The 22,869-nt window shown below is 39.1% G+C and overlaps 1 pseudogene; it reads left to right on the forward strand.

The window, feature by feature from the left end:
* The first annotated feature begins 1,227 nt into the window (after nt 1-1,227).
* LOC130041958 (kinesin-like protein KIF20B) overlaps nt 1,228-22,869 on the forward strand; it is a 187,126-nt pseudogene continuing 165,484 nt past the window's right edge.

A 22,869-nucleotide genomic window follows, 5' to 3' on the forward strand; every position in this document is an offset into this window, starting at 1 on the left:
TCCTATAACTTACCTTAAAGCAATGTCCTTTCTGTATGGACACAGGAAGACATTTAATATTATGCTTTGTAACTTGGAAGTTAATTGACTCCGAATAATACTCAGTTTCCCTTAGTTCCTAGCACCCCTAAAGCAGGGTCCTGACGAGGGACCCAGGGAAAGTTGTGAGATAAGTTGAGGGCATGATTATGGACAAATGCTGTCATGATCCAAAAGTAAGTAACGACGAGACTAGGACCCTGCTGGGTCTAGGAAGACTAACCTGGCCTGAGGACTGCGGAATATATGGTGAGAGGTCCTCAGGAAGAACCAAACTGTAAGTTTATATCTCTCACTGTGTTCATACAGAATGAACTGTAAGTTTATATCTCTCGCTGTGTTCGTACAGAATGACATTGCTAGAAATATTGAAAGTACTAGCTGAGGAAAGAACACACCCTTGTTGGGATCCCACCTTTGAGCAGATCTCCTAGTAATCTGGAATAATCTCTTTAGATGAGATTTTATCCGTGAGTTAATCTCCTCGAGGAGTGGTCTTACCTCCCTTTGCTGATTTGTTAGTGTTCAACCCACCTTTGTGTCACCACCCCATATGATTGCTATATAAACTAAGACTGTAAGCTCGGAGGGGGTTAGAAGGTGCAGGCAGGCAGGAGAAAGCTCAGGCTGAGGAGGAGGCTGGGCCCCAGAGGAAAGAGTCAGAGGTGAGAGGGGCTTAGGCTTGAGAGAGAGAAGCAAAGGGGTGGGTGAAGATTGGAAAAAAACGACAATTAATACGACCGGCCAGCGTGGCCCTCGTTCGTTTCCTCGCCTGCCCATTGCCATCGACCTCCCTGGGGTAGGGGAAATGGCTCGAGCTACCGAACATGGGCGGCGGAAGAGATAAGAGTGCTGCTGGCCTTCCGAAAACACACCAATGTTCAGCATGTCATTAGAATATCATTTGCAGTGGTTGCTCAAGTCAGACTTTCAAAATTATTGTGGCATACATGTTGGTTTAAAGTTGTCCAACAAGGGACTGGAGTGATAGTACAGTGGGTAGGGCGTTTGCTTTGCTCACAGCCAGACCCGGGTTCATTTCCCAGCATCCCATATGGTTCCCCAAGCACTTCTGGCTCTGCACTCAGGAGTAATTCCTAAGTGCAGAGCCAGGAGTAACCCCTGAGCATCGCCAGGTGTGACCAAAAAATAAATAAAGTTGACTAACACGGTTGTTACTCTTGCAGGATGGCGTCCAATTAAAATCAAGATGAATTGCCTGGACTATCTGATGTTATTAGTGCTGACCCAGAGGTAAGACCTTCAGAAATAAATTTTGATGCCATTAAGCTTGATCTCTCACATAAATTTTCCTTAGTTGCTTCGAACAATGAGGTGAGTACAAGAAAAGCACTGTTTTGAGTATCTTAGTTGAGTGGAAATGTGTGTCTGCATGGAAATATGGTAGATCTAGAATAGAGCTTTTCTGGCTGGATTTTGGGTCGGAGAGGTAGCTCAGCAGACTGAATGCATCGTTTGCATGCAGGAAAATTGGGTTAAACTCTGGTCTGACATGGTCACAAAGCACCACCAGAGTACAAACCAGAATGTAGCCCCTGAGCACCACCATTCCCCAAAAAATAACAGTAAAAAATCTGTAGATTTGAGGCAACCTTCCATTTTAGTAACTTTTTCATGATTTACTCCCAATTGAGATACCATGATTTACAGTACTGTTGATGTGTTCATTGTTAATAGTAACTATAAATTTTTTTATTTTTAAATTTTTAAATTTTATCTTCATAAAGCTATTCACAATAATTGATTACTTTCAACAGATACATCAGGTGGTGTATCTTTAGACATCTGGGGAGGAAAAGGTGTTCCAATTAATAGATCTAGTCACTTTTTATAGATTCTGTTATGAGTGTCTCTTACTACCCACTTCTACTCCTCCCCCACCCATTCATTTTCCAAATTAGGAATATGGGATTGTGGTGCCAGAGATTGAAAAAGGGTTAGTCACATGCAGGCAAGTGCCTTATCCCTCTATAATGTCTTTATAGCCCACTTTAAAGAAAGATGACCTATGAAAAGCCCTATTTTGTATCTTTAAAATAAAGTTATCTTGCTCCCTTTTTTTTGTTTTTTAAGACAAGCAGTTTGGAACCCACAGATTATCTCCAAGTTTATCTTCGAGTGAGACCATTCACACAATCAGAAAAAGAACAAGAGACTCAGGTTTGTGTTGAGTTTGCTTGGGGTTTATTTTTTTACTTTTTGTATAGAATGGACAAAATACCATTATTTTCATTTATTTGTTATGTTTCATTTTACGTGTTGTGTTCTATTTAGGGTTGTGTTTATAGTTTAGACTCCCAGACTATTATGCTGAAAGATCCTCAAAGCATCCCTGGTAGGTTAAGTGAGAAAAGTTCTACGCAGATGGCACAGAAATTCAGTTTCTCTAAGGTTCTCAAGTTCACTGGAAAATGTGAACTTGAAAAGTCTTCTTTTAGGAGAGGGAAACTTTGGCAGATTTATTACAAAATTGTGTATATAGACTGCTCTGTGTGTATTTTGTGGTTGTGGAACTTAGATCTTAAGCACCAGTACTATTTTTCTCAAGTCTAGGACTCAAATGCCAAATTTAATACATGTATAATGGTAGTGAACAAATCAGTGTGTGGTCCTTAAACAATTTTATCAAGTATATTTGTAAGAGTTAGGAATATGGTACTATATTAAGAATGAATCTTCTAAAACAAATTATTTTAATTTTTAAAGTATGAGTGACGGATGGGGAGGAATCCATTGTTAATAGTAACTATTAAATTTTTCTTTATTTTTTAAATTTTTAAATTTTTTATCTTCATAAAGCTATTCACAATAATTGATTACATTCAGTATTTCAACTCCAATCTCACCCCCATTATTTGAATTTTCCCACTACTACCCAAGCCTGCCGCACAGGCAGATGCTAAATTTAATTTATTTTGTATAGCTTGTTGTGAATAGTATGAGATGTTGCATGGCCACAAAAGTGGCCTCGTGCTCCTAGAATTCTAAAATTTTAAATATTTGGGATTCAGAGGCATCTCTGTGGTGCCTTCCAGGAAACCAGAAGAGCAGGGATATGGTGGGGATTGCCCATTCCTGACTTCATGAAGCCACCGGTTTCAGTCACAGTTCCTGCATTCCTGGGTATTAGCAGATTCATTCTCATGCAAAGGGAGCTAGCTCAGGAAGAACCTGTGAAGGTCGGCTGTGAGCGTGGCGGGGATTGGGTTCTGGAGGTTTGAGGCTGCTCGGGTTCATCTGGGGCAGGCACATGGACACACCTGCCCCCCTCCTATGTGCCCGGTGGAATCAGCCTGGTGAGTGGTGGGGAGATATCTATCTCTGCAGCATGCTGCTCTTTTCTAAGATTCATTTGTGAGTCCTGAAATTTTCTTTAAAGGTCTTCTTTTTAAAATTTTTTTTAGGTTTTTGGCCCAGAAACTACACAGAAGGAATTCTTCCGAGATTGTACTCTGCAGCAAATAAAAGACCTCTTGAAAGGAGAAAGTCGGCTGATTTTTACTTATGGGCTAACAAATTCTGGAAAAACATATACTTTTCAGGGTAATTGTTTTATTTATTCAGGAAAGAATAAAGAAGAACCAATACAGATTTTTATATACTTGTTTATAATTATATTTTCACTATCTAGGCGGGCTGGAGCGATAGCAGAGCAGGTAGGGCGTTCGCCTTACACGCAGCCAACATGGCCGACCCGAGTTCGATTCCTCCGCCCCTCTCGGAGAGCCCGGCAAGCTACCGAGAGTATTCGATATGCCAGACACAGTAACAACAAAGTCTCCAATGGAGACATTACTGGGCCCCTCGAGCAAATCGACGATCAACAGGAGGGCCTTTACCTTTTTTTTACCTTTTCCTAGTATATTCCATTTTTAAGTATATTGAATATGTATTGGGCTGGAGTGATGTATTGCTAGTGACTTTTAATTCAGTTTGGGCTTTTGGGTTTTTTTTTGGGGGGGGGGGGTTCACACCCAGCAACGCTCAGGGGTTACTCCTGGATTTGCACTCAGGAATCACTCCTGGTGGTGCTCGGGGGACTATATGGGATGCTGGGAATCGAATCTGGGTCAGCCACATGCAAGGCGAATGCCCTGCCCACTGTACTGTTGCTCCAGCCCCCAGTTTGATTTTTTTAATTAGTACAACTACCTATATGAAAGAGTTTGATGATGAGGGGAGTTGAAGAGAGATAAGGTGGTTGCTTATCTAACATTTAGCTGACTCTGATTGTATCTCTTGAGCACCTCCAGGAATGATCTCTTAGAACAAAGTCAGGACTGGGTGTGCCCTGAAAAAAAACCAAAAAGAGATGTAGATAATACTAAAAATAGGGAACTAGAGAGGTAGTAATGCCAGTAAGACACTTGATTTACAGTACTTGAAGTTCAGCGCTACATAAGATCCCTCTAAATACCACCAGGAGTAATCCCTGAGCACAGTGTCAGAAGTAAACCCTAAACACCTCCAAGCACTGTCACACTGTCCTCCCGTTGTTTGTTGATTTGCTCCAGCGGGCACCAGTAACATCTCACAACAACTTGTGAGACTTGTTGGTACTGTTTTTGGCATATCGAATACGTAACAGGTAGCTTGCCAGGCTTTGCCATATGGGCGAGATACCCTCGGTAGCTTGCCGAGCTCTCTGAGAGGGGAGGAGGAATCGAACCCGGGTCGGCAGTGTGCAAGGCAAACACCCTACTTGCTGTGTTATACAGCGGGTAAACACTTCCAAACCAGAAAAAAAATCAAAAACAGAAACCAGTAAAAGGATTGATACAACATAGTGAATTAAGCAGAGCAAAGAAGCAAAAACATTTTATATTTTATAATTATGAGTGGTTGCACTTTTTAAGTCTTGCTCTGAATGTAAAATTTCAGGTTTTATATAAGAATAATAGTTTAAAAAGTGTTGATTGTACAACAGAGACCAGAGTGAAAGAAAAATTAGTAATCCTTTAACTCCTTGCTTTTGCTGTAGGGTTTTTTTTTTTTTTTTGGCTATTGGATTGGAGCGATAGCACAGTGGTAGGGCATTTGCCTTGTGTGCAGCCAGCCCGGCAAAGCTGGGTTTGATTCCTCTGCCCCTCTCGGAGAGCTCGGCAAGCTACCGAGAGTATCTTGCCCACAGGGCAAAGCCCAGCAAGCTACCTGTGACGTATTCGATATGCCAAACACAGTAACAAGTCTCACAATGGAGACATTACTGGGCCCACTCGAGCAAATTGATGAACAACGGAAGGACAGTGCTACTATGCCTATTGGTGACATAAAAGGACCCCCGATAGTGCAGAAATTCTTTTCCTTCACAGTACTCTGAGAGAAAACAAGATAAAAATTCTTTCCACAGGCACGAAAGAGAATGTTGGCATCCTGCCTCGGACTTTGAATGTACTATTTGACACTCTTCGGGAAAGACTATATACGAAAATGAATCTTAAACCACATAGAGCCAGAGAATATTTACAATTGTCACCAGATAAAGAGAAAGAAGAAGTTACTAGCAAAAGTGCATTGCTTCGGCAAATTAAAGAGGTTTGGAGTTGTCTTAGTATATAATATACACATTATAGCCTTTTTTAAAGTTCTATCATTTGTTTTAGCCTATAGTAGAATGTATGATGGTAATCGGAGCTATTGGGGGGGCAGGTTTTGTTGTTTGGTTTGGTTTTTGGACTACACCCATTCATGCTCAGGGTTTACTTCTGGTTCTGCATTCAGGAATTACTCCTGGTAGTGCTCAGAGGACCATATGGGTTGCTGAGGATCAAACCCAGGTCAGCTATATACAAGGCAAACGTCCTACCCACTGTACTATCACTCTGGTGCCCTTAAAATTACTTCTTAATTGTAGAAGTAATTTGTATATAAAAATATAGGGAATGTGTAAAATATAAAGTGAACATTTCTCTTCCTAAAGAACAAAGTTACCAGACTAGAAACTATTCATATTATACAGAAAGAACTTACAAAAAGTTTTTGTATGTATTTTTGTGTTTTATTTTGGGTTTTTTTTTGGTTGGGGTGGCCATACCCAGTGATGCTTAAGGGTTACGCCTGATTCTGCACTTAGGAGTTACTCCTGGAGGTGTTCTGGGGACCATATAAAATGTTTGGAGTCAAACCCATGTTGGCTGTATACAAGGCATGCACTCTCTCTGCTCTACTGCCTCTCCGGCCCCCGTGTATCTAGTTTTGTAAAAGTCTTTAACAGAATATTTTCTATAGGGCCAGGGCGATAGATAGTACAGTGGGTTGGACACTTGCCTTGGGATTGATAGAGATTTTCTTTTTTGTTTGTATTTTTGGGTGGTTTTTAGTTTTGTTTTGCTTTGTTTTCTGGCCTTTACCAACTGCAGTCAGGGCTTACTCCTGGGATCACTCAGAACCATATGGGGTGCCAATAATTGCATGCAAGGCAGGCACCTTACCCAATGCACTATCCCTGAACCCCTTTTCTAGGGGGTGGGGATCATAGCCATTGTTACTCAGAGGCTATTCTGGGCTCTGCTAAGAAGTGTTACTCAGGGGACCACACATAGTATCAAGAATTCAAACCAGTAATTTAGTACATTTTGCTGCAACAGTATGGAAGGCTAAGTGCCTAGTCCTGTCCTATCTCTCCAGCCCCCCCCCCCTTTTTTTGAGGGGGGGAGGAGTAGGAGATGCTTTGGCCATATCTCCTGTACTGTCTCTCCAGCTTTCCCTTTATGAGGGGTTGGGAGTGACTTGGGCCACAGCCTGCAGTTCTCAAGGACTTTCCAAGGCTCTGTGTGCAAGAGTAACTCCTAGCAATACTCAGGAGACCCTATTTGGTGCCCAGAATTAGAACCAGTGTTGGCAGAACGCAAAGTACATTCTGTAACCCCTATATTGTTTCTCTGGCCTGAGAATGTATTTTTTTAATTGGCTGGAAAATTTAGTAGATCAACTATCTTAACATGGTTTTAAAGTTTTTTTAATCTTTTATTTTCAGGCTGCTATGCATCATGACAGTTATGATGCTCTTCATGGTAAGGTGTCCTTTTTCACTAATCTTTAAAATGTGTATTGTCTGAAGAAATACATGAAAAGCTTTTAAATTTTAATCATTTCTATTGATTTAATTTCTTTAGTGATAGTACAAATCTAGAAAATGATACTTAGTATGAAATGTCAATCTAAAGTTTTATTTAGAGCATAAATAGCCCTTTACTAGTTCAAATATCTTAAATTCACAAGACAATTTTTTTCTTTGTCCTTTGACTTTGATTTCAGTTTGGTTCATTAGAATATTTCCAAAAGGAAAAGAAAGATAAGCCAAACTTTAGTTGACAAACAGATATCTGTTTCATTTGAAATCTATGGGCTGCTGTTAAATGATTAAGAATACTTAGTTTTCAAGTCTAGGAGGCTTGTTCTATCCTGTTATCTTGTTTTTAATGAGTTGCTGAATTGTTGTGATTATCCTTTTTAAAATTTTTTGTAGGGAGTTCGACGAACTCTTTGAGTACTTCAGAGTTTGAAGAATTTATGAAAGATTGTGAACAGTCCTGCTTGAACATGGATGATAGCATAAAGTTTTCTATTTGGATTTCTTTCTTTGAGATTTACAATGAATGTATTTATGAGTTGTTTGTTCCTGTATCTTCTAAGCTCCTAAAGAGAAATATGCTACGCCTTTCTCAGGATGTAAAGGGCTATTCTTTTATAAAAGGTATAGTAATGAGTACTTTTTATTTTATTTATTGATTCAAAGTTCCTTTCTAGATTTTGTTAAAGCTATAAGAAATCAAACCAAGGAATAGATCGATAGTACAGCGGGTAAGGAATTTGCCTTGCATGCAGCTAACCTGAGTTTGATCCCTGACATCCCCATATGGTCCCCCAAGCACTGCCAATAGTTATTCCTGAGTGCAGCGCATTAGTAACCCCGATCATAATGATCCCCCTCAAAAAAAATCAAACCAGAAATTGAAATTATTTTATTCTTTTAAAATTCAAGATAAAAAGATTGTGTTTAGGAAGTATGTTAATTAAACCTGAATATAAAGGGCTCTACTTGAGTGTTGCCATAGCGTTGCCAAATATCCCTAATTGGATTCACAAGTGGGAAAAGCTGCGAGTTTTCATATTGTTCTGCCCTATAACAGTGTCCAAATTTATAACTATCGAAATGCTATTCTCCCAAACTGCTCCAGCCCCTGAACAGGCCATTTTAAATGCTTAGATAGGGGACAAAATGATAGTATAGTAGGTTGCCTTGCATGCAGCCCACCTGGGTTCAATTCTAGGAGCCCCATGTGGTCCCAGCACCCACCGGGAGGACAGAGACCCACCTACTCCAGCACAGAGCCAGGACTAGGTCCTCAGCATCTCTGGTATGGCCCAAAAACAAAAAGAAAAATAAAGTGACCTGTTTACAGAGCAGTGGTCGAGTGCATGTTTTGATAGTGAGGCCCTGGGTTTGGCTCTTAGAGAGAGGGAGAGAAGGAGAGGTGATAGAAAATCCTACTCACAGCGTTAATACCTACGTATCAATACTGTCGTGACTTAGTACCTGCATATCTATATAAATATGCACACTAATACATGCATGTATATTTATGCCTCAGATTTTATTTACTATAAAGTATAACCTTTGTAGTAATATAATAATTTTGATTTGGGGGCAATACTGGGCAGTGCTCAAGGACTGCTCCCAGCCTAGTGCTCAGGAGTCACTCTGTAGTGATTGAAGGACCAGGTGGTGCTAGAGCTTAAGCCCTGTGCTCTTTATCACATCAGCTGTCTCTCCATCCCCACCTTTTTTTAACTTAATTTTACATAATACTGATTATGACTGAGTAAATTTTGTTTTATGACTACTTAATTTTAATCTGCATTGTCTCACCGCTATAGGCTTATACTATACTGTATTTTCTTTTATGTTCTGGATTCTACTTCTAAGGAAAAGATTTTCTGTTTGTCAGACTATATAAGAACTTTAACTTTGTCACCCATTGCTTCTTTTGCAAACCACAACACCCAATAAGAGAGAGAGAACAAAAGGAAATGCCCTGCCACAGAGGCAGATTGGGATGGAGGGGGTGGGGGGTGGGAGGGATACTGGGATCCGTGGTGGTGGGAAATGGACACTGGTGAAGGGATGGGTATTTGATCATTGTTTAATTGAAACCCAAGCACAAAAGTTTGTAAGTCTACAACTGTACCTCATGATGTCTCACTAATAAAAATTAAAAAAAAAAACTTTAACTTGATGTCTGTGACATTATGTCTTCCTTTTCTATACCTTCTAATAAAATAGTGAAAAGCTGAGTTGATTCTACCTCTAGGGCATATATTTATATGACTTTATGTTATATGACAAATGCTGTGTTTTTTTTTTGATTTGTACCTTCTTTATTTTATCAAGATCTACATTGGATTCAAGTGTGTGATTCCAAAGAAGCATTCAAACTTTTAAAACTAGGAATAAAGAATCGGAGTGTTGCCTTTACTAAACTGAACAGTGCTTCAAGTAGAAGGTAAAGAAGGCATCCTTTGGCATAAACCCAAAGCACCTAGACTATTCTATGCTAATTTAAATAAAACTAATTAAGATTAAAGTAAGTAGGAGGTTATCTGCTGTTAAGTTTTTTCACAGACGTGCAGAATACTGTAACATGAAGTGCACTCTAAAAATAAAACTTATCAGGAACATTTATTCTTGGATTTACTAATTTGTCTCCCAGGTGCTTTTCTTTATGTTAATATCTAAGCTTATTCCTTTCAGAGTTGCAAGTATTGGTGAATTTTTTTTTGCAGTTATCCCATGAACATAGCTTTTCTGCAACCTGGGTTTGCCCAGATCTTGAGGTTAAGGGAAGAGGGAAGGAGTTAGAATGTGAGACAAAGTTAAAACAAGTTTCAGCAATGAGATACTTCAAACAGATTTCTCTTAAGATGTAAATAATCCTGTCCTTCTTTTCTCAGTACATCGTGAGGATATATAATCCAGACAAGCATATATATAGGTCAAATGGCATAATTCTAAGAGAACTGTGTATGATAAATACCATTTAAACTAAGAGTATGATCTTTTGCAAGCAAATTGAGATTTTATTGTTACTCAGTTTAAGGCATGTAGGCTAAGTGAAATGAAAGATTTCATTTTATACGGGTGGATGTATAGGTGATACCCAAGTACTGAAGTGAGCTCTCTGGCAGCTAGTTAGAAAATATACTACTGGAACCATGACTCGTATCAGGACATAAATAGATTTCTTATTTAGTTAATTGCCTCCTAGAATATTTTAATGCCAAAATTACGAATAAAAGATAACATTTGATCTTTCTTTTAGTCACAGCATATTTACTATATGAATATTGCAGATCAAAGATTCTGAGATGCCTCATGTAACACAAGTCAGTGAGTAAGTTGGTCATACTTTAAATTCTTATTATTTTGAGTTGTTCTGTTTGAAAAGCCTTTAAAGTTATTTTTGTTATATTTTTTCTTTCTTTTTGGTTCACTCAGACTGTCATTGTGTGATCTTGCTGGTTCAGAAAGAAGCATGAAGACACAAAATGAAGGTGAAAGGTTAAGAGAAACTGGGAACATCAACACTTCTTTATTGACTCTGGGAAAGTGTATTAATGTTTTGAAAAATAGTGAAAAGTCAAAGTAAGTGTTATAAGTGTTACTAGCATATTTAGTATTAAAATACTTAAGCTTTTAAGAAGTTCTTTTTCCTTTGTGGAGGGCTCACATGGGGCGTCACACCTGGTAGTGCTGGAGACTACTTCCAGCATTGCCAGCTTCAAGCACTACTCGGAACCAAGTAGTAGATGGAAACTGGGGCCCGGACATGCAGAACATGCATTATCCCTTTGAGCTATCTCCCCGACCCAGAAAGTTTTTTTTCTTAACCTGTTTTTTTTTTATGTAATGACAATGGCTTATGATTGCTTTTTTTAATGATAGAAATAAAACACAAGAGCCAGAGAGATGTACAGCTAGTTGGGCACTTGCCTTTCACGCAGTCAACCTGGTTGATCCTCCGCATCACGTATCCCCTAGCACCGATAGGGGTGATTCCTGAGCATAGAGCCAGGAGTAACCTGAGAATCAATGGGTATGGCCCAAAATCAAAAAAAAAAAGGAGAAGAAGAAAGGAAACACAGTCTCAATGTTAGTGATTTTCCATGTAAATAAAGGTTTTCATAGAAAATACATGTCAGTAGTTAATAAGCTTTTCATGATGCTGGTTTGTTCATTATAATTATGCTCTAAATGTGATTGATTTCTGCCTAAGCATTTTAGGTTGAGTAAATTATGAATTAGTCTTCATCACTAGTAGTTACGGTTTTTGGTTTTCGGACTACACTCAGCTGTGCTTGAGGATTACACTAGTCTTGTGCTCAGGGAACCAGATAGTGCAAGGATTCAATCTGTTCTGCCCACAAGGCATGAGCTCTAGGCCCCTGAGCCACCTCTCTGGCCTGTTTCTTAAGTGTTTAATGATATGTATTATATATATATAAAATTGCTCTACATTGCTGAGCACAACCCAGTTTGGTATTTTTTTTTAACATTCTGCCTAGTGGGTTAATGTGGTGGTAGTTTTTTTAAAAATATAAGTAAGAAAAAAATTATTATTACACGAGTAACTAATTTCTAGTCTAGAATTTAAATCTATAATAGATTAATTACTTCCCTGTAAAATTTATTAGAATCTTGACTTCACTAGAGTATGTTTTGGTGTGTGTGTGTGTGTGTGTGTGTGTGTGTGTGTGTGTGTGTGTGTGTGTGACCCCTGGCAATGCACAGGGGTTACTCCTGGCTCTCCAGTCAGGAATTACTCCTGGTGGTGCTTTAGGGGACCATATGGGATGCCAGGGGTCGAACCCAGGTCGGCTGCATGCAAGGCAAACGCCCTACCTGCTGTACCATCACTCCGGCCCCTCACTTGATTTGTTTTAACTTAAAGTTCTTGTGAAACTTTTTTTTCATAGGTTTCAACACGTGCCTTTAGGGAAAGTAAACTGACTCACTATTTTCAAAGCTTTTTTAATGGTAAAGGGAAAATATCTATGATTGTCAACATCAGTCAGTGCTGTTTTGCCTATGATGAAACACTCAATGTGTTGAAGTTCTCAGCCATTGCACAAAAGGTAAATATATTCAAGTTTCCATAGAACTTAATAGAATATCATTGTGTTTTTCTTTGTGTAGGTAAACAAAAGAAATTGTTCTTTTAATTGTAAACCTAGGAAATTATTGAAATTTTTGTTGTTGTTGTTTGTTTTGCTTTTTGGGTCACACCCAGCAATGCTCAGGGGTCATTCCTGGCTTTGGTCTCAAGAATTATTCCTGTCGGTGCTTGGGAGACCATATGGGATGCTAGGAATCGAACCCGGGACAGATGCGTGCAAGGCAAACGCAATACCTGCTGGGGACCATTGATGGATATTCTTACACTAATTTTCAACTTAGCCATCTTTCTGGTTCATTTAGTAATAAATTAGGAGGTCTTGTTAGGATGAGAACTTAACTGAAGAAAGTACATGTTTCTGAGCATAACTTTGCATGTGTAGTTCACTTTTTTTAGTTGCCCTTCTCAAGGGTTGATCCTTATGTGTTCTGTGGGTTTTTTTTAACGCAATCAACTTGTCATTTTACTTAAAATTTTTAATTATTACTGGACAATTCTTTCCATTTATTAAAAATCACCTTTGAATTTTTGACAGGTTTGTGTTCCAGAGTCTTTAAATTCCTCTCAAGAGAAATCTTTTGGATCTATCAGATCTTCTCAAGATGTATCACTAGTCATTAATAATTCAGAAAATAAAGTATTAAATGTAAAAAGATCCACTATTGCATGGGATCTTCTAGGTTACTTTCCCATGCAAAAGTGGATCTTTTTACAATTAATACTTGGAAGATGAAGATTTGGTTGAAGATCTAGGAAAAAATGAAGAAAAGCCAAGTATGGAAACTGAACTAACTGATGATGATCTAGATAAAACAGTAGAGGAAGCCAATATAAAAATAAAAGTACTTGTTGCCAGGGCTGTACAGAGAGTACACTGGGAAGGGCATTTGCTTTGTATGTGGCCAGTCTGGATTTGATCTCTGGCATCCCATAGGGCCTCCAGAGCCTGCCAGGATTGATTGCTCAGCATAGAGCCAGGAGTAAGCCCTGAGCAGGGTGTACCCCAAGAGGGAAAAAACCTACCGCAAAAGTTCTACTTGTTGCGTTTATTAATTTTTATAATGAATATTTTTGGTCATAATAAAAATATTTAATCTCTTATAAATCTTACTTTCTAGGTATCTGTAATGCGTGATGAAGAGAAATTAATGAGGGTTAAAATTAATGAACTGGAGAAAAAGAAAAACCAGGGTTCCCAGAAAATAGATATGAAACAGTGAACCATTCAGCAACTTACGGTAAATTTTGCTTTTAAGAATGGCTTGAAAAGATTCTGTTGGCTTGCTCTTCAAGCCCGTGTTCGCCCTGAAACACATCTCTGCCTCTTTGCTTCCTTGTTTCCCATCTGGGGAAGCTGTATTCTAAAAACACACCGCTTTTCCTCCCCTCACATCTTTCTAAATAAGTTTCAATAAAAACTGTCTTGTGGGCTGCAATAGTAGTATAGCATTAGGGCACTTGGCTTGAATGCGGCCAAACCTGGTTTGATCACTGGCAATACCCTATGTGGTATCAGGGTGGTGTGGGCCTCCTGCATGCAAAGCATATGCTGAGCCCTGAGTTGTCTCCTATTCATAAAGTATAACGGGTTTCTTCCCATTACACTTCCCATTCTCCCTTTTTACCAAAGTGAAAGTCCCATTGTTAAGTATTTCTGTGTGTTTTAAGTTATATTTTAATTTAATTCATAAAGGTATAAGGTAAAGGCCCTCCTGTTGATCGTCGATTTGCTCGAGCGGGCCCAGTAACGTCTCCATTGGAGACTTTGTTGTTACTGTGTCTGGCATATCGAATACTCTCGGTAGCTTGCCGGACTCTCCGAGAGGGGCGGAGGAATAGAACTCGGGTCGGCCATGTTGGCCGCTTGTAAGGCGAACACCCTACCTGCTGTGCTATTGCTGGAGCGATAGCACAGTGGTAGGGCGTTTGCCTTACACGCAGCCAACATGGTCGACCCGAGTTCGATTCCTCTGCCCCTCTCGGAGAGCCCGGCAAGAGTATCTCGCCCGCATGGCAGAGCCTGGCAAGCTCCCCGTGATGTATTCGATATGCCAGACACAGTAACAACAAAGTCTCCAATGGAGACATTACTGGGCCCGCTCGAGCAAATCGATGATCAACAGGAGGGCCTTTACTTTATCGCTCCAGCAATTTAATTCATATTGCTTCATTTTTCAGGAGCAGTTAAGTAACCAAAAAGCAGAAGAAGCTATTCAACAGTACGAGAAAGTATGCAGAGGTCAGAAACAAATCCCTGATTCCAATAATAAAATGCATTTATCCTTTCTCCTTCAAGCCCATATTCTCCCTTGAATATGTACACATCTTGCTTGCTTGTGTCAGTGCGTCTTATTTTTTTTTCCCCCACTCTGGAGAGGAAATATTTCTCCTTTGTTCTAAGTAAGTTTTGTTCAGTAAAAATCACCTTGTAGGGCCAGAGGGATAGCACAGTGAAGGGTACATTTGCCTTGCACGCAGCCAACCTGGGTTTGATCCCATATGGTCCCATTATCGATCCCCTGAGCATTGCTGGTGTGACCCTAAAAGCCAAAAAAATAAAAACTATCTTGCTTCACTAAAATATATATATTTATTCCCAAATTTTCTTCCTTTAAGGAGCCAGAGAGAGAGAGAGAGAGAGTATAGGGGTTAAGGCACTTGCATAGCATCTGGCCAATCCTGGTCCAATCCCCAGCACCACAATGATCCCCTGAACACCCCCAGGTGAGCTCCTGTGCGCATAGCCAGCAATAGCCCTGGGCACCACTGGGCCATGGCCCCTACCCCTTCTTAAAAGGACATTGCCTGTTGGATTATGGTCCTCCCTAATCCGTTATAGTTTTGTTTTGTTTTTAAAGAAAAAAAAACAAACAAACTTGGGAGCCATTCGTGGCTGTGCTCAGGACTTACACCTGACTGTGCTCAGGAATCCCTCCTGGAGGGACTTCCGGGACTATATGAGGTACCGGGGACCAAATCAGAATTAGCCACATGGGAAGCAAGCACATTAACCCCTGTTCTGTCTTTCCTGTCCTGTACTGTCTTAAATGTAACTGGTATACAGATAGGAAATAAGTGCAAACTATCACGAAATATTTCTCATCCATTGTTTTGCCTGACGTTTATGTGTCATTTTTGTCTCTAGTGTGTGATGTTCTTCTTTCCACTTACCACTTATTCTCATATGTTCTCTCAAGAACATTTATTCTCTAAACCTTTCCTCCTTGAAAGTATTCCAGAACATTATTGTTCTAAGTGATTCTCTTTCTGATGGTAAATAATTGATTGTCCATTTGACAGTCATTTATTCTACTGTGATAACACATAGGGATAGCTATCTCTTTTTCTTTTTCACTTTTGTTTTTGTTTTTGGGCCACACCCTGGTGTGCTCCTGACTCACTCCTGGTGACACTAGAAGACTATCTTCCATGCTGGAGATCAAATCCTTGTCAACTTCTTACAAGGCAGAGCACCTTACCTTCTATACTATGTCTCCAGCCCAAGATATCTACCTCTTAAATGTATTGAAGTTGTTTGATTTGTTGCATATTTCTGAATTGTTTTGTGATATGTTATTTGGAGGCAATAACATTATCTTTTTTTTTCCCTTTACTGGCCCTACATTTAAAATTATAGGTGGGGCTGGAGCTATAGCACTGCAGGCAGGGCGTTTGTCATGCACCACTGACTTGGGTTCGATTCCCAGCACCCCATATGGTCCCCTGAGCACTGCCAGGAGTAATTCCTGAGTGCAGAGCCAGGAGTAACCCCTGAGCATCGCCGGGCATGACCCAAAAAGCTAAATAAATAAATAATATTTTAGGTGATGGTCATTAGTTAGTATTGCCACTTTATTAATTAGAAGTGAAATATAAAGTCTGTGCTTATAATTGAGTATGAAATGTAAAGATAAAGAAAGGGTTCGGGGGCCAGATTGGGGAGGGCATTTGTTTTGCATGCAGCTGACTCCGGTTCAATCCTCAGCATTCTATATGTTCCCCAAACGTTGCAAGTAGTGATTTCTGATCACAGAGTCAGGAGTAAATCCCAATTTTGGTGTGTGGCCCCAGTACCAAAAAATAATTTAAAAAATAAAGGAGTGTCTTTGAATAAATTTATGATTAGTAACATAGTATGAATCTGTTTGTAAATCATGCTTATGAAGGAAATGAATTACATAAAATTAAGACTTCTTTAATAATCCTTAAAGGAATTCTGTTTTATTAGCACTCCTGGCAGTCTGGTGTCAATGGAATGAGGCACAGCAAATCATGTATACGATTTGTTGTAATTCTTTTGTTTTAACTTCCTTATTTAAGGGAATCATATTTTAAGATTTGTGTCATTTTTAATGTCACTTTTTTTTTCAGGGGGTAGGAGTTCAGCTACACTGGTGATGCTTAGGGATTACTCCTGGCTTTACACTCAGGAATTATTCCTGATAGAGCTGAGGAAACTAAGTGGGGTACCAGGTATTGAACCTGGGTCAACCTGGAAAGCACCCTATCCACTCTGGCACCCAGAAACAACTTTTTTTTTGACTGTTTGGGTCACAGTCAGTGATTCACGGGGGTTACTCCTGGCTCTGCACTTAAGGATTACTACAGGCGGTGCTCAGGGAACCATAGGGGATGCTGAGAATCAAACCCAGGTCAGCGTGTGCAGGCAAACACCCTACCCTCTAGTATGGCGGTAGTACAGATAATCCCCTACCTGTACTATCACTCCTGTCCCCAGAAACAACTTTAGTAAGACTTGTGGCACTGTCATTCTAGAAGAGCAGAAGTAGCAACTATAAAAGTAATAAGTATTCAGCAATGACAATTTTCAAGAAGAAATAATTACATGTCAGGGAAATGGCTAAAGGGGCTTGCCCCAGTTCAGTCTGGCAACACATGGTTCCCCATGCATAGAGCCAGAAATAGCACCACCAGGTCTGGCAACAAATACCAAAAATTGAACAAATTTAAAGGAAAAATATTCCTGTGATTTTTTTTTAAGATTGGGGCTAAAAGTGTTTTTAGGAGGAAAAAGTCTTAGTTTTTTAATGTTAGTATTAAAAATAATAGCTTTGTCAAAATAATCCTGTCAAAAGTAACAGTTTTTCTAAGTTTCATGATTTATGCTCAGTTTTTTTTTGTTTAAAAATTTGTTTTCCTTTTTATTTTTGCCATCATTCTTGTATCTATCTGTACAGCTGATATTTATTTGATCTATTGTTTTTGGCATTTGCCAGTAATGAGGATTCAGTAACGAACAACTCAAAGTTTCTACCTATATGGAATTCACATTTTTTTATAGTTAATCAAATTACATTTTAACTTTAGAACTCAAAAAGTCAATTATCTGGATAGTATGTATTAGTACTGTTTCTAAAAAATATTCTCCCCTAATTTTTTTGAACCTAGGTCAGCCACATGCAAGGCAAGCACCCTACTTGCTGTAGTATCACTTTTGCCCCTAAAATAGTTTTATCTAAGTAAAATTGTATATTAAAAAAAAAGATGAGGACACAGACACAATAAGTGTCAAAAGCTCAGTAAGCTTCAAAATGAGTTATAGGTATGATTTTTTTATCTGTATTTGACTATTAGAGGAAAATTCAGTGAATGTTTTATTATTAACTTAAATGTGGGTGATTTAAGAGCTAGAAATTGTTAGTATATAGTTACAAATATTTAATATATATTGAAATAATATGAAGAGAAAATTTTTTAAATTTATTTATTTTTCACTGGCTTAAATATCACAGGGCCAACCAAACATCTCTCATTAGGGCACTCTATACATCTTGGGTTAATTTCTCAGGGAGGTTTCCCCGAAGTGGGTTCCTCAATCAAGATTTGGACTTTTTTTTTTAAGTTTGGCTTTTTTAAAATTCAATTTAATTTATGTATTTGCTTTTTGGGAAGGTCCCACCCGGCAATGCACAGGTGATTACTCTTGGATCTGCACTCAGGAATTACACCTGGCAGTGCTCAGGGGACCATTGGGATGCTGGGAATCGAACCCGGGTTGGCCACATGCAAGGCAAACACCCTGCCCGCTGTGCTATCGCTCCAGCCCCTGGAGAGGAAATTTTCAAGATACAATGTTAAGTTGCAGTGTTTCTGTCAATAAGAATTAGTTTTCAACTAAGTCTCACCTCTGTCCCATTCTTTATATAATCTTAAATGTTTAGATCAATCAATAGTATGATCATATCACTCAATGCATCACTTTTTTTTTGAGAATTACAGGCTGTTTTTTATAATATTGGCATGTATATTGGGAGCTGGAACAATATGTCTATAGTGTGTAGGGCTCTTGCCATGCACACAGCTGACTTGGGTTTGATCCCCAGCATCCCATATGGTACCCCCAAGCCCCACCAGCAGTGATCCCTGGACACAGTCAGAAATAATCCCTCAGCACTACCAAGTAGTGCCCAAAGACAAAAAAGTAATAATTTTTTTTTAAATTGGCATATTTTAAAATATAATATACCTGAACACTATGTAGTGGGTACCTGAAAGTTCCTTGTAGTAGTTGTTCTTCCCTAAAACCTTAACGTGTAGCTCTGGGAGTTGTATCAGTTGTATCAGTTCTCCTTGGTCTCTTCTTCTGGGCGTTGGTGATTTCTTGTCTGTATCCCACGTGTATTTTAAAACAATTTTGTTTTTAAATCAGAATTGGAGAAATTGAAAGAAAGGTACAAAGATCTGGAAACCAAAAATGATCAAAGGTCAAATAAAGAACTTAAGGATAATGAAGATTCATTTAGTAAAAAGCTCAGTAAGCTTGAAGATGAGTTACAGGTATGAAATTTATCTGTATCTGACGATTGTATTTCCATTAGAGGAAAATTCAGTGTATGTTTTATTAACTTACATATGGGTGAGTTAAAAGCCAGAAATTGTTAGTAATAGATATTGAAATAATATGGAGAAGAAATTTTCAAGATACAGTGACAAAATGTCAACGTAAACATAATGATTGGGTCTTTTTTTTCCCATACTTTCAGGATTAATCCTTTAATTACCTTTTTTTGTCTTACTGCCTGTTCTTCATTATCATTTCTTTTTTTGACACTCCACACAAGTATTTCCCTCATCCATTTCACCATAGTGCTGTCACACAATCAAAAAAGAGACCTCTGACTTTTCCCCCCATTTCCCTTCTTTTTTAAAAATTATTTATTCATTTATTTTTGTTATATTTATTTATTGAATCAGGGCTGGAGCGATAGCACAGCAGTAGGGCGTTTGCCTTGCATGCAGCCAACATGGCCGACCCGAGTTCAATTCCTCTGCCCCTCTTGGAGAGCCCGGCAAGCTAGCGAAAGTATCTCGCCTGCGCGGCAGAGCCTGGCAAGCTCCCTGTGACGTATTCGATATGCCAAACACAGTAACAACAAAGTATCCAGTGGAATCGTTACTGGGCCCGCTCGAGCAAATCGATGATCAACGGGAGGGCCTTTATTGAATCACTGTAAGAAAAGTTACAAAGCTTTCAAGATTAAGTCTCGGTCATACAATGATCAAACACCTTTCCCTTCACCAGTACTCATTTTTCGCCACCAAGAACCCCAGTATACCCCCCCTCCCACCCCTCCCAATGCCTCTGAGGCAGATGATTTCTACTTAACTCTCTACTTTGATTACATTCATTATTTCAACAAAAGATGCACCATTATTGTTTAGAATTTCCCCCCAACAATCAGAACTGCTGAAAAGGCATTGTGAAATACTTTGTTTTCTATAGCTGGTTATGAGAACCATATGATGTCGCGCAGCCACTATTGAGATTTTGGATTTCTGATATTTTACTAGGTAAGTCTGGAGGGATTTCTGCCAAGAGCCAGATAATTACGAGATTGGTTTCTGTGCATCTGGTGTTGTTTGCCAACTTCTTTGTTTTATTTATTCATTTTTCACATACAGGTGTAACCATGTAATAATTGTTTATCACTTCCTATTTCATTTATTGTACTTAGTATCTAGCTCTTTTATTCCAAATGGCACAATTTCATCTTTTCTAAAGACAATGGAATTCTTAATGTATGTACTTTAGATTCTTTGTCCAGCCATCTGACATTAGGCATCTCAGTTGATTCCATGTTGGTAACTACAGTGAATAATGCTGCTGTACATAGAAGAACGGATATATCTTTTCAAATTAGAGTTTCCATTTTCTTCAAGCAGATGCCTAGGAATATATATCTATTTTTTACTGCTTCCTCATCAAACACTGCTATGGAGAAGATGAGCATTAGGAAATCATCTTGACTATTATAAATTTTTCAAATTTTAAGTGAGAAAAGAATATAACATATGAAAATACAATAATATATTCGAAACTATAAAGAAGACTATCTTTGTCTTTTTCATGTTCTGCTTCATCGTACTGTATAGAATATAACATGGGGTTCTCTTTTTTTATGGGATTTACAAAATACTACATAAGTTTTTATACATTTTGTTAAAAGTACATTCTAACTAATTTTGAGTTAAAACATTAATGTTTTTAATTAACATTAATTAACATTTAAAATGTTTTTTAAAGATTGGGGATTTAATCTACATTCAGTCTCTAGAGTCAGAAATTAAGAAAAAAACAAAGAACTACTTTCTTTTGTAATGTGCTTATTTACTTTTTTATTGTGAAAAACTCAAAAGCTGCTAGAACATCACTAGTACAGGGAAAACATACTAATTGTGAGAGTTCATATAAGGAGTATTAGTATACCTTTCCTTATTCTTTTTTTGGTGGGGGAATCTTGGGAGGCCATATGCAGCAATAATCAGGGGTTACTCCTGGCTCTGCACTCAGAAATTACTCCTGGTGGAGCTTGGGGGACCATATGGGATACTTGGGATCAAACCCTGGTCAACCTTATGCAGAGCAAATGCCATATCTGCTGTACTGTCGCTCCATTCCTACTTTGTTTTTTCTTTTTTCTTTTTTTTTTCTTTTTTGGGTCACACCTGGCAATGCACTGGGGTTACTCCTGCCTCTGCACTCAGGAATCACCCCTGGTGGTCCTCAGGGGATCACATGGGATGCTGGGAATCGAATCCGGGTCTTCCACATGGAAGGCAAACACCCTACCCTCTGTACTATAGATCTAGCCCCTCCATTCCTACTTAGCATTATTCTAAAATGATGAAATCACATATCTTAGAAGTATATTTTATAATCCTGGAATGAACTGCCATAGTTTAACTAAAACAGTGATTTTAGAAGTTTTAAAACAGCGCCAGAGCAATAGTACAGTGGGTAGGGTGTTTGCCTTGCATATAGCCAAACCTAGGTTTGATCCCCAACATATCATATGGTCACCCCTAACACCTCCAGGTATAAGTCCTGAGTGCAGAGCCAGGATCAACCCCTCAGCACTGCAGAGTGTGGCAAAAAAAGTTTTAAAACATGGAGGAGCGCCAGAGTGATAGTACAGTGGCTAGGGCATTTGCCTTGCATGCTGTTGACCTGGGTTCAATCCCCAAGACTGAATGGTTCCCTGAGCATTGCCAAGGGTGATTCCTAAGTGCAGAGTCAAGAGTAACCCCTGAGCATCGCCGGGTGTGACCCAAAAACTAAATAAATAGAAAATAAAACAACAAAAAGTGGGAAAAGGACCAAGAATGCCCTGAGTTTAATCCCTGAACCTCCCTGGCCTCCCAGACACTTCCAGGAATGACCTCCTCAACTACCAACACCACCTTATGTAAGAGTTATGTAGATCGATTGGGTTGCTTTGGTTGTTTTTTTAAGACATAGTGGTTTTTGTTTGTTTTCTTTTTGGGTCATACCTGACAGTGCTCAGAGGTTACTCCTGGATTTGCACGCAGGAATTACTCCTGGAGTTGCTCAGGGGACCATATAGGATGATGAGGATTGAACCACCAGGGATTGAACCCAGGTCAGCCGCATGCAAGACAGATACCCTACCCACTGTACTATTGCTCCGGCTCCAAGACATAGTGTTTTTTGTTAAATCAAGTTTTACTTGAATTTTAGGTAATTTCGGCGATGGGGGACCAGTGGTAGAGGCTCACCTGATGGTGTTCAGAGCTTATTTCAGGTTGCATAAGTGCAGAGCATTTATAAGCATTATAAAAATAGATTATTGGGGGGCTGAAGGCTATACGTAGCTGTGCTAAGGAATTACTCTTAGCTCTGTGGTCAGGGAACCTGATGTAATCCCTGAGGTCGAACCTGAGTGAGGCTTATATAAGCGCCTTACACACTGTTTTATCCCTCCAACTCCTAACTGTATTATTTATCTATACAGGAATATGAGCAGAAATATAAAGCTGATAGAGAGAAATGGTTGGAAGAAAAAAATGATGCTAATCACTCAAGCAAGAGAAGCTGAGAATCTAAGAAACAAGGAAATGAAAAAAATTGTTGAAGACAGAGAACATTGTTTAAAGCAAGTGGTTGGTAACAATTATACATTCTCTGCATGTGTCTCCTCTGCTTTCTCCCCCTTTTCTTCGTTGCTGTTGTGATTGCTCTAAGGCCCTGTGTCTCATACACTTTGGTTGCAGTGCTTACACGCAGTTGGTTATGGCACACTGGAGATCACAGACTTTGTTGTGGTGCCAAGGATCACAAACTGCAGTGCTGCTGGGATTACGCTCAGCAGCA

The sequence above is a fragment of the Sorex fumeus genome, unplaced genomic scaffold, assembly GCF_029834395.1.
Source record: "Sorex fumeus unplaced genomic scaffold, SorFum_2.1 ptg000002l, whole genome shotgun sequence".
NCBI classification, from domain to species: Eukaryota; Metazoa; Chordata; class Mammalia; order Eulipotyphla; family Soricidae; genus Sorex; species Sorex fumeus.